The sequence below is a fragment of the Calypte anna genome, chromosome 2, assembly GCF_003957555.1.
Source record: "Calypte anna isolate BGI_N300 chromosome 2, bCalAnn1_v1.p, whole genome shotgun sequence".
NCBI lineage: Eukaryota > Metazoa > Chordata > Aves > Apodiformes > Trochilidae > Calypte > Calypte anna.
Window position 1 is genome coordinate 116,924,998 of NC_044245.1, and position 13,925 is coordinate 116,938,922.

A 13,925-nucleotide genomic window follows, 5' to 3' on the forward strand; every position below is an offset into this window, starting at 1 on the left:
TAAGTGAATATTGTATCAACCTTTTGGTGGCTTTTAAATTAGTCACTTAATTGCTGATGACACAAAACAAGGAGGTGTGGCTGATACACCAGGTGGTCATCCTGCCACCCAGAGGGACCTGGACAGGCTGGAGAGGTGGGGTTTACAGGAGCCTGAAGAAGTGGCACAATGGGAAGTGCAGCTCTGCCTCCTGAAAGGGAGCATCCCCAGGCACCAGCACAGGCTGAGGGCTGACCAGCTGCAATGCAGCTTGAGCAGGACTCCAAACTGAACGTGAGCCATTGGGAACACATAACCCAAGAATGCTGATCAGACTGGGATCCACTTGACTAGGGAACAGCCTTGTGAAAAGGGACCTGGAGGTCTCGGTGAACAACAGGCTCAGTGTGAGTGAACAGCATGCCGCAGCAGCAAAAAAAGCCAACAGGATGCTGGGCTGCATCAACAAGGGCATCACCAGCAGAGACAAAGAAGTCATTGTCCCACTCTCCTTGGTGCTTGCCACACTGCACCTGGAATATTGCTTACAGTTTTGGTCCTCGCTGTACAAAAAGGATGCAGACAGGCTGGAGAGAGTCCAGAGTAGAGCCCTGAGAATGATCAGAGAGCTGGAGTGCCTGCCCTATGGGGAGAGGCTGAGAAGATTGGGTTTGTTCAGCCTTGAGAAGAGAAAGTGTGGGAAAAAAGTCTGCGGAGGCTTAAGGATTCCATGTACACATCAGTATGATCGTATGAAATCGTTTATTAACAATTTGCACTCACTTATATAGAGAAGCCTTGTTTACACCATCATATCGTGCAGGTGGCTTTGTATTCCAATTACACATTCCATTCTCACGGAACCACTCTTCTCATATAATTATTTTCCTCTTCTGTTGCCAATTAAGTTATCTCTTTCCCAGTAGCTCATTCTCAGAAAGCCTCTAACTAGGCCTCAATAACCATTAACCCAACGTAGCCTAAGCTGAAGTAAGTCAGGATTGCTCACAATCTGTATGTTTCTGAACTGTTTCCCCAACAAGAAAGCTTAGGGGAAACGTTATTACAATGTTCCAGTACTTACAGAGAGCTACAAAGAAGAAGGAAACTCTCTGTTTACAAGGAGTCACATGGACAAGAGGGGGGGCAATGGGCACAGGTTGCTGTTGGGGAGATTCTGTTTGAATACAGGAGGAAAATTTTTCACTCTGAGAACAGTCAGACATTGGAAGTGGTGGACTGCGCCACTTGGGAAAGTTTTAAGTCTCAGCTTAACAGGGTTCTGGGACGTATCATATTAGAAGGGTTGGACCAGATGATCCTTGAGGTCCCTTCCAACCTAACAGTCTGTGATTCTGTGTCATTGCTGCAAAGAAAGGAAATGGTATCCTGGGCTACTTTAGAGGGGGATTGTCAGTTGTGGGAGGGGGTGATCCTGCCTGTTTATTCAGCACTGGTGAGGCTGTGTTCAATTCTGGGCTCTCCAGCATGAACATACGAGAGAATCCAGCGAAGGGACATTAAGGTTGTTAAGGGACTGGAGCATATCTCCTCTGAGGAAAGGCTGAAAGAGCTGTGACTGTTCAGCTTGGAGCAGAGCAGGCTCCAGGGGATCTCATCAATGTATATAAACACCTGAAGGGAAGGTGCAAAGTGGTCAGAGCCAGGCTCAATAACAGGACCAGAGGCAATGGGCACAAGCTGAAGCACAGGAGGTTTCTTCTGCACATCTGGAAACACTTTTACATCATGAGTGTGACCAGGCTGTGGAGCTGCCACCCATGGAAGTGCTCAAAGCCATCTAGATGTGGTCCTGGGCAACAGGCTCTGTGTGAGTGGGTAAGTTGGACTAGATGACTGCCAGAGGTCCCTTTCCATCTCAGTATTATTCTGTCAGTTAAGCATATGAATAACTTATAAAAGTCAGTAAAATTTTATACATGTTATTTAGTTGCTGTGTTGCAACATAAAAGGGTAGCAGGTGGTCAGTGATAAAATAAATTGCTTACAATGAAATCAAGATTACGACTTTAGTTCTCTTATTAGAAAAATGACCCAAAATGCTATAAGCTAGCATGCTCCACTTTGTCCTTTGTTAGAAATGCAGACAAGGTAGAAAGGGTCCCATCATTCCACCCTCAAATTTCCTACATCCTTCTGCCTGAGGATATGAAAGATCATAAGATGTCCTTATTTCTATAGTGGTATCCAAACTGAGCATGCCCTGGAGCTGCTTGTTCTGGAAAATGTTTCTGTAAAAAAAGTCTGTTAATATTCTGAAAGTTAATTTTGGACTTAGTTTGTCCTCCCTCACAGCTGTAGATCTTGCAGGTGTCTAGGACTGTCTGTTAGTAACTTGATTTAAAGGCAGAAAAAGCTATGAGAAGTTTCAGAGAGAGTCTTTATTCATTAAGATTTGAAATAGGATTCTCATCTGGTGGCACAGAGTATTAAACAATCATCTGTGTACTCTCCAGGATGGCAGTAATTTGGCTGAGTACAAAAAGTCCTTGTCTTCAAAAGAGCTTTTGGAAATACCTGTGTAAAATTACTGATGGCTGTATTTCCTACAGTTCCAGATTAGAACATTGAACTGAAATTTGCTTCTAAGGACACAACACCTTTAAGAGCCTCCCTTTTATAAGCACCACCATGCATTTTGTGTAAATCTATTTCAGCTTGTATGGATTCTATACGTGGAGTGTGTCAATGAGTAAGACAAACACCCATAGAAGATAGACTTTTAACTGTAAAACATTAAATTGAAGCCTAACAATTTCTGACAAACTTTTTCAGGGTCAGGTTTCAAACTTAACACTGAGTCAGACTTTTCCTTTAATATCTTTTGCCTTCCTCTTTTGTGGCTAGACAGCTATATAAAATAGAATCAATACAGTTGAAAAAATATGCCTGAAACAATTTTTCCACTGAATATAAATATTCTGGGGTTTGTGTTTGAAAAAGCAGCAAATACAAGGTTCTCAAAAAGGGTTGGACTTGATGATCTCTGAGGTCCCTTCCAACCCAGCCAATTCTATGATTCTATGGAAAACACAGGGCAAAGGAAACAGTGCTTGTATTTCAATAAACTTTCAGGGAGCTGTACTGCAATGTCTTTGTCTGAAAAACAAAGCTATAACCCATTGAATTTGGTGGTGTCAACCTCATTTCTTAGGGACATGGTGCTTGTTCATTCTTGATGAACAGCCTGTATCTTCATAGCCTGTACGTGCTTCCTGGTAACTTTTAAACCCATCAAGATAACTCTGGATGAAACTGGCAAAGGGAGTATGCATATTATGCTAATAAATTCTACTATTTTTGTCAAAAATCAGCAATTGGTAGGGAAAATATTCCTAGCCTCACGACCTGCCCCTGTACTCAGCACTGGTGAGGCCACACCTTGAGTACTGTGTTCAGTTCTGGGCCCCCCAGTTTAGGAAGGATATCGAGGTCCTGGAGCAGGTCCAAAGGAGGGCAACCAGGCTGGTGAAGGGACTTGAGCACAGATCCTATGAGGAGAGGCTGAGGGAGCTGGGGCTGTTCAGCCTGGAGAAGAGGAGGCTCAGGGGAGACCTCATCGCTCTCTACAACTCCCTGAAAGGAGGGTGTAGCCAGGGGGGGGTTGGTCTCTTTCCCCAGACGACTTTCAACAAGACAAGAGGGCATGGTCTTAAGTTGTGCCAGGGGAGGTTTAGGTTAGATATTAGAAAGAATTTCTTTACTGAGAGGGTGATCAGACATTGGAATGGGCTGCCTAGGGAAGTAGTGGATTCTCCGTCCCTGGAGATATTTAAAAAGAGACTGGATGTGGCACTCAGTGCCATGGTCTAGCAACCGCAACGCTGGTTCAAGGGTTGGACTCAATGATCTCTGAGGTCCCTTCCAACCCAGCCAATTCTATGATTCTATGACCTTATTTGAGGGGCTGAAGCATGACCTGAAGCCCCCATCCTGGTACGCAGAAGGTTGAGCAGGAGCAGCTTGAAGGGGCTGTTAGAGACATGGGGATAGGGAAACTCCAGCTGTGACCCACTAACCATGAAGTTACACTCAATGGGCAATAAGGCATTGCAGCAGGGAGGGCATTGTTATTTTTGCTGCTCATGAATAATAATTTTGGTAAATATGTAGTTTCCTCAGTTTAGTGCACATGTCAGACATTCTGGAGAGGTGTCTGGGCAGCATAACTCTACAGGTTTGTGTTTCTACCCTGGAAGTAGCTTAGGTGAAACTAGTACCTGAAGTGATTATTTATGTAAAGCCCCAAACTTGCACACAGTTTAGTTCTTGGACTTGTTCTGTTGCATAACAACACCTCTTGATTCTTGATTTTATTTGAGCAGGATCTTATGCATGCATGAGTCACAGATGATACATTCAAAGCCACGCTACTTTTTCTTCCCTGTGCTGGACTGGAGTTCTGTCCCTGCAGTGCTGCCTCCTCAGTGACCATGCACAGTTCATGTCTCATGCTGCTGCTCTTTCACTGGTTATGCCTCATCACTTCTCCTGTGGTTGGATTAACACTTCTGCTCATACTGACTGCTCATACCAACAACTCTGTGCAAGCCTAACAGAACTAAGACAGAAAATCACTTGACATGATTAAAATGAGCTAGGTAAGAGGCTGGCTGTTACAAAAGTTCCTAAAATTATTTCTGGAAATACAACTATAATAAAGTTGAAATATGTCCAATACCAAGGCCTGAAGCCCAATATGGATAATTATTATTGTAAAACTTGAGGGTACTGCTATTAGTACAAAACTGTTACTATAATTAATATTACAGATGCCAAAAAATGAAATAGCCCTTCTGCAGCTTGTAGCATTAAAATCTGTTAAATCCTGGAAGTAGAAGTGACGTTATTAGAAAACTATCTGTTAGGGCAACCATTTTATCTTTATAGTGTTTATAATGCTTTTTTATGAACATTGTATCTTACCTAAAGCAGTGACTATAATGTTGGTGTGGGAATTGCAAGATTCTGTCTCCAAAGACAAGCAATATGAAGTAATTCAAAACAGTTTTATAATTTTCACCACAGATAAAATAACAGATTTCTAGATATTGTGATGAAGTTTGACAAATGAATTATGAAGAGAAAATAAATATTGTAATCAAATCACAGACCTTCAAGATCATAGAGTCCAACCTTGTCCTAGCCCTATTTCCCTATTTCTGATGATGCAACACTAAACCATATCCCAAAGCACCACATCCAGACAATTTTTAAACACATTAAGGGATGGAGACTCAACCACCTCCCTGGGGAGCCTGTTGCAGTGTAGAACAACCCTTAACAACTCTTTCTGTAAAGAAGTTTTTCCTAATATCCAACCTAAATCTCTCCTGAAAACTTGAAGCCATTTCCCCTTGTCCTGTCACCAGTGAAAGAGACCAATGCCACTCTCACTACAACCTCCTTTCAGGTATTTGTAAAGAGGGATAAGGTCTCCCCTCAGCCTCCTTTTCCCCAGACTACACAGCCCCAACACCCTCAGTCTCTCCTCATAAGGGATGTTTTCCAAACCCTTCACCAGCTTTGTTGCCCTTCTTTGGACTTGCTCCAGCACCTCAATGTCCTTTCTGTATTGAGGTGGCCAAAACTGGACACAGTACTTGAGGTGTGGCCTCACCAGTGCTGAGTACAGGGGCAGGATCACTTCCCCAGTCCTGCTGGTCACACAGTTTCTGACACAAGCCAAAATGCCATTGGCCTTCTTTGCCACCTGGGCACATGGCTGGCTCACATTCAGCTGACGGTCAATCAATACACCAAGGTCCTTTTCTGCCAGGCAGCTTTCCAGCCTGCAGCATTGCCTGTGTTTTTTGTGACCAGAATGCATGACCCAACACTTGGCCTCATTGAATTTCATGCAGCTGGTCTCAGCCCAACGATCCAGTCTGTCCAGATCCCTCTGTAAAGCCTTTCCACTATCCAGCAGGCAGATACTCCCTCCCAACTTGCTTCATCTGTGAACTTACTGAGGGTGCATTCAATCCTCTCATCAAGATCATTAATAAAGATGTTAAACAGGAGTGGCCCCAGCACTGAGCCCTGAGGACACCACTCATGACTGGCCACCTACTGGATTTAACTCAGTTGACCACAACTCTTTGGATCTGGCCATCCAGCCAGTATTTAAGCCAGCAGAGTATATGCCTGTCCAAGCCATGCAGCCAGCTTTTCCATGAGGATGTTATGAGGGAGAATGTCAATGGCATTACTGAAGTCCAGGCAGACTACATCAACAGCATCCTCTCCACTAAGCAGGTCACCTCATCACAGAACAAGAACAGGTTTGTCAAGCAGGATCTGCCTTCTATGAACCCGTGCTGACTGGGCCTGATTGTCTGGTTGACCTTTAACTGATCTGTAGTGGCTCCTGAGAATATCCATTCCATGACCTTCCCTGGCACCGAGGTGAGACTGACAGGTCTGTAGTTACTGGGATACTCTTTCTGGCCTTTCTTGAAGATGGGTGTCACATTTGCCAGTCTCCAGTCCAAAGGGACACCCCTGGTTAACCAGGACCTCTGAAAGTTGATGTAGAGAGGCTTGGCAACCACATCTGCCAAGTCTTTAAGCACTATATGGTTTAAACCATCCGGCCCATGGACTTGTGAGTGTCTAGCTTATGAAGCAGGTCCATAACCATTTCCTCATGGATTACATAGGGCCTAACCTGTTCCCCATCTCTGACTTCTATCTTAAGGGACTATGTGCCCAGGGAACAACTAGTCCTGAGGCAGAGGAAGTATTAAGAACCTCAGCCTTTTCTTGATCCTTTGTCACTGTGATTCCCTCTGCATCTAATAAGGGACGGAGTTTCTCCCTAACCCTCCTCTTGTTGTTGATATATTTATAGAAACATTTATTTGTTATTTTTTACCACAGTGGCCAAGTTTAGTTCCAGTTGGGCCTCGGCCCTTATAATTTTCTCTCTACACATCTTCACTGCATCTCTGTAATCCTCATAAGTTGCCTGTCCTCTCTTCCAAAGACCATAAACTTTCTTTTTGTTTCTGAGCCAAAGCTCTCTGTTCAGCCAGGCTGGTCTTCTTCCTCCTTGGGTTGTCTTCTGTGACTTGGGGATATTATATGCTTATTATACTAATTACATGCTGCTATTATTCAGAAACAGTCAGAAAAGGTACTGGTATCTCAGCATTATTTTGTCAAACACTGTATAGAGTGCAAATCTGAGTATTCACAGTCATTCTTATTTGTTCCTTAATAGAGGTAAGATGTTATTTACATGTTTGTCCCTGGCTAGTATTTTACATAAATAGTTGTCTTAACACATTTTTGTTACTTCCAGAATTTTACATCACTGTCAGAAGAATTTTTTAAGTGGAAAAGGAGGATGTTCCTCAAAAACTTGGTGTAATGAGCTTGTTTGGAGTTTGTATCACCATATAAACTACATACATCCTGTTTAAGTTGAAAGAATATCTGCTCCTGTTGTACCTCTAGGTTACTCCAGTTTCATTCCCAGCTTTGTGGAGCTCAGATTGAAAATGCCTCCCTTAGAAACAGATGACAAATATAAGCTTAATTTTAAACTCAAATGATACAGTAAGCGGATGTAACTTCTGTTCAGCTAGAAAAGAAAGTTCAGATGGTTCTCATTACTAGATTGCATGCCATTAGATGCAGGCACATAAATTAATTTCCTTTTATAATAAAGTAATGTTGCTGCAATTATACACAAGCCCTAAGGTAATCGGGTTTAATACAAACAGAAATTCACACAGGAAATGATGGACAAATCACATAGGAGCTGAATTTATGTTTCAGTTGAAAATGAAGAGTTCCTAAACCAATATATTTGTAACCCCTTCAAAGGGCTTAGGCATTTCCTATCTGTGATCATCTAAACAGACAAACAGAATTATTAAGAACTATTATCTAAGGTGGTCATGTCTGACAAACTGGAGATGTAGCTATGACCTTTCCTGCATAAAAATGGTAATACTTACATATCCTTTTTCATCCGTATTTTTAAAAGGCTAATGATCAATCTTATTATTTCATAAAGGAAAACAGACACTAGCAAAAATGCCTTGCTAAAGTTTATGCACTCCTGGTTTGTCATAAGTCAGGAAGAAAACCCAATTCTTTTGAGACATGGTCCTATGACCTATCCACTGGACCATGCTACTTCCCAGAATACTGTAGTTTTCAGAAAGCCCTGTATAAAGCAATTTTTCATAATTAAAAACAAACCATATGTCATAGCAAATATTTCATATGTTAGAAGTTTCATCTGAGGGTCAAAATTAACTTTGCTAAATTACATGTTTCCTCATGGATATTATTCCTAGGCTCTGAAAAGCAGAACTACAGCTCATAGAAAATACACCCTGAGGAACAAGATACTTCATTATTTCCTTAAAGGTTTAGCATAATTGTTTTTAACTCCAGAAAAATCCTTCAAATAACTGGAGACTCTGTGATGTCAGTTCTTCAAGACCTGACACAATAAAAAAAAATCTATGTGCATGCAATTAATCTTACATATTATCACCCCATATTTCAATAATTTTCATGTATTAGGGACTTGCACCCTTCAAATGATGCTAGCTCAGCTCTGTAGTATTTACATGTTGTCTAGTTTTGTACTTCTAAAAGTACGTGGTTTTATAATTTTATCTTAACCTAGTTTATGTTATGATACTCAAAATCTTTTATTCTGGGATTTCAATACTTTGAATATTGTAAATAAACATACTATGCTAATTATATATTAGTAGCATGATGAGAGTCTGACTTGGACTTTTTGGGGCACAGCAATAAAACCATAAAAATAAACAGTATGATTATCAATGATAAAGTAATATACCATGCTTATTTCAAAGCACTGACCTAAAAACCCCCCAAACCTCCAACATTTATTAAAGGGGAGAAAACAATTAAGATAATTAATTTTCAAGTACATTTTCAAACTTATGAGCAAAATAGTAATGTGTCTGCAATTAGCTTTAAATCTTGGATTCTTGCATCGTTCATAATCAACATTAAATAATCAACTTAAATTAGGGTTCATAATAAGTGGAGTAGTACTACAGAAACACCTCAGTGGGATGTACTACACTGTGCAGGAGTGATCCAGTACCCAAGTTTGTGGCAACCATGTACCTTCTAAAGCTACCACATCTGCAGGAACAGCCTGTCGTGCTGAAGTTTCATGGAGCACTAGTTTCATGGAAAGAAAACAGACAGGTTAAGGTGAAAAAACCAGATGCAGTCAAAGCTTTGTAAAGGCACAAGTGATATAAGTGCAAGATTATGCTTCACTTACTGAGTAGGAAGTTTTAAAAGAGCTTATTCTATTAATCTGAACTTGTGTGCACAAACTGCCACTGAAGGCAAGGAAAACAAGAAAGTCCTTTGTAAAATGGGGTCTGAACTGAGATGTGGGGTAAGGGGAGCTTTCCAGAGAATGTCAAAGATAGACAGTGAACAGACCTGTTGTAGCCAGCTCACAGCTGCCTGTTATTCCAGTACTAGAATCAAAGATAATTTATGAAAAGCTGAAGGAATATTTCTTCTGGCTGGCCTAAATGTGAGGGAAGGGACAACTGAAGAATTTGTGACGCTGCTCAAAGCAAAAGATTAAGGTTAGGCTTTTCATTAGCTTTTCCTAAAGCAAAAATCTTTCTTGACTTCATTGAGGCTGTTAGGACAAAGGTTGCTTATAAGACTGAAGATTACAGAGTTTGTAACAAAATCCAGATTCTGTTGGCTAAGAGTGGCAGTCAGAGGTTTTGGGACGGAAACATTTTGTTAAATTTGGCTTTCTTCAGTGTGGCAAGATTATTACTTTTAACTCCCAGTTAGGGCTAATTCTTCAGAAAGGCTTGGTCTCCAGTAGACATCTATCCTGAGAGACATAGGGAACAACTTAATGTCTAGCAACTCTCATTTTCCTTTTGAGAAGTGATGGGTTTTTGAAAATCTGTGTGCTTTTGGTACAAACAGGGGCTGCTGGATGCAAAATTATTTAGTGGAAAATTGGCCTCAATAGCCTGATCATCTAATTTAGTTTTTTGCAGTTTTGTTAAACACTACTATCCACAAACATTTCTAAAGGAAATGAAACTGAAGATGTTACTTTTTACAGATTATTTCAGAATGTATCTATTGAGTAGGTAATCTAATTGTTTATGTGGGACTACACAAAATTCACTACTTTAAGTGTCTTGCCTATATACAAAATCTGAGAAGTAAAAATATTGTTCCTTTATATGAACAGATATCTCAGATACACCCTATACATATACACATACACTTTAAATGTTTCTATTGCCATTAGTTACTTTTAAAATAATTGAGGAATATACTTTAGCAAGTTTCTGAAGTGCCTATTTTTTGATACATACATATAAGGCAGTCAGGAACAGTGAAGGCCCATGCAAGATAATAATTGTGCATACATGAGTCCTACATCTGCATCTCATAAGTGATGCCTGAAACCATCTCCTTTGCCAGTGTGTTGCCTTTAGAGAGCAATTCTTCCTTACAGTCACTGCAATTCATTGTTTTTCCTCTAATATATCTCTTTTCCTATTACTATTTCCTATTACTATATTTCCTATTACTATATTCTCTGCTCCATTCAAGATATTAATAATTGTACCAAATTATAAAGACAACTCAAGCTTGAATTTTGTAATGGGCTGCACAATATTTTGCTTTTGACTTTACTATCCAAAAGTATGGCAATTTATTATAAAACAGTATCATTGGGTAAGCTCTGTTCTGAAATGAGATAAAGAGTGGATTTGAAGATATTTAGTTATCTCAATGTTTTTAGCTGGTAAACTTGGGTGCTCTGGGTAGTCAGATACCATGCTGGTGGCGAGGAACTCCAAAAAGGTCTTGAAAAGCTAAGCAAAAAAGTGGCAGAGGAGCCACTTTCATCCATTTTATGTGGCTAAATACATCCTGTGAAAATCTGAACCACACTTACAAAATACTTTCCAGACCTGTACCTACCAATTCGATCAGAAGTAATTTTAAAGATTTTGAAATCACCTCAATGTGCAGCAGCAACACAATAAACCAATGAAAAACTGTGTTACCAGGAATGGTACTCTAGAGCTATTTTGCCTCTCTGTAAAACTCTGGTGCACAGGAATCTCGAGTACAGTGCAGCTCTGGGCTCTTGTGTGTCAAAGACAAAGGAGGATGAGACACTGTATGGAGAACAACTCAAATGATCAGGTGGGGAAAGTGGCAGCTTTGTAACAGCAATGTGAAAAAAAGGAACTTTTCAGTTTGGACAGAAGACCGAGGTGACAATAAAAGCTAATACATCATAAAGGTGGAGGGTAAGGCAAACAAAACTGCTAGTTGGCACACTTCTAAACATAGAAATGCTCTATGAAGCTACCAGATCTACTCAAAACAAATAAGACAGCGGCCACGTTGAGGTGTTTTTACCCAGCAGCACTTTTACAGCTGCTGTTGGAGATGGCTGGCCAGAAGGGCATTCCCCATAACCCTTCTCCAGCCTATTTGCATTTTAGGTAGACTGGAAGATAGAAAACAGGTGAACAAAAATAAAAGCCAGTCTCCCACAGATGCATTACTCCATTCACTCAGTAAAATCAAAACATGAAAAAAATAATAAAAATTCTGTCCTTTTTCTCTGGTTCCATGTGGCAAAAGAAGCACAAAGATCCAATCTTCAGGCAAGAAAAGTAATTTATAGGAGTTCTTCCCAAAAACTTGAAGGGAACATCAAAGAAGAAGGAAGTTTGATAGGAAAATGAGGTATCTTTGACTGTCCCAGTAATCACAGAATAATTGTGAATTACTTTTCTTAAAGCCAGTACACAATAAATACAAACTGATATAATCTTATCAGGAATTACAGCTAAATCCATGGCATTTGATGGTTATAAATAGGCATGCTTTTCTTTGGATTTTGTTGAGATTAGAATGCTTCCAAATGCAATATGTATATATGAGAAAGATGTGCATAGAGGGCAACTTGAAAAAAATCCATCATAAGAAGAGAAGGAAGAAGCTCAAACACAATTCACCATTTGCCATGTTAATATCTATTGGCAAATATTATTAGATGAAGAAAACATGGAAGAATGAATTCACTTATATGTTAATATACAACATGTATTGTTATCAAGAATACCTTTACTCCTAATACTTTTAAAGTCTCAAAACTGCCTGGTAGAACTAAGGCATATTTTTTATCCCTTGATTCTCCATTGTTTAGGAGAGACTTCTATGCACGTGTGTGTGTACGTACTGCGTAACTCCTTTGTGGTAATTATCTTAAATGCATGGAATTCTGATCTCAGTTAAGACAGAATTTGAATTTTAGCACTAAAGACAGCTGATCAACAGCAAGGGCACTGGTATTTTGGTTCCTAGACACTACAGAAAGGATCTTATGTAGGCCACAGGTGTGTAATTTTCAATTGGTTTGTAACAGTATATGCCCAGCAAGTAACACGAGATGTTACTCAATGGACAGATGGTTACATCAGCATGCAAACATCAGCATACAGCTTGCTGTAATTTGTAAAATCATTTGGTATTTTATAGCCAACTGAGACTAAAAAAATTGTTTGAGTGGATGTGTGTGAAATGTCAGCTCTTTGCTACCACAAATGAGAACAGTTTGACAATGCTAAATAGAGTAATATGGGATTGAACTACTGTTTTGTATTTCAGGTAGATGCAAGATGTCTAAAACGTGTTTGATGTTATGTAAAGAGAATTCAGTAAAATGGCAACACAGGTTGTATTTCCTAATGGGTATTTTATCTCACAAAATCAGTGCATTTCTGTAAACACACTGCATGGGACAACAGCTCTGTGCTAAAATTTTAAGTCTCACAACAACCCATGGAAGAAAAAAAGTAGGTTTATCTACAGGCCAGGTACACTTGCTGTACCACCCTTGAACTTAAAAGGTACTGCTGTGAGTGTATGTACTGTGCTTGCTTGTACAGAAGTCTACGGCTGATGTTTCCAAGAAAATGAATAGCTTTTAATGTTAAAATACCACAGGTTTCTTCTGCCTCCCCACAACCACTGCCATGCTGGAAGAAGCATTAAATTGTTCTCCTATCATCTGATAGTTCTGCCCATCTGATAGTTCACTCAACTTTACTAGCTCCAGTTAAATATATTTTTTCTAATGCTGTTGGATGCAGCTGTTTTAAAACTCTCGATAAATTTCTCCTTCAGGATATCTGCATTTCCCTGCTGGATGACAATTTTCCATTTTATAACTTGCATCTTAGCTTCAGATACACTGAAATCCAGTTGGATGAAAAACCTCAAGTGAATAATAGCTATTAAAATTTCCAGACCAAACCAAAACCAAAACCCACATCTAAGGCAGAGTTAAGGTTGAAAAAGACTATCAGTTACTTAAGGTATAAAGCATAATGGCATATTGTATGAAGCATAAATTATCCTAAAAGTAAACATTACAAAACCCCCAGGAAACTTGGGATTAAGAATAAGAACTTAAAAGAAATCCAAACATCTTGAATTATTGAAATGCAGTTTGAAAGCCTCCAAAACAAACTTAGATCAGCTCTGCAACAGAGCCACACTGTAAGCCAGCAATTATGATTAATGCATTTTAGTATCTGTGGCTCTGATTAACCTAATGCCTATTTCAGAGATAATAATTTTTCATTTTGTTCCTATGCATGCAACAAGTGACTGTGACAAGCAATAGAAGCTGAGCATGAGACAAATAACCATATTACTAGATTAGCTGAGGAACTGGTCATTCATTACTTGACTACATAGAAAGATAAAATGTCCACCATAGTGGAGAACCTACATGCAAAACACCATTGTACCATGCATGAATGATTCATCACTGTGAGAAGGAACCACTTCTGGTCGGGCCAGAAAATTAAATCAGGAAAGGCTTAATAACTTTAAAA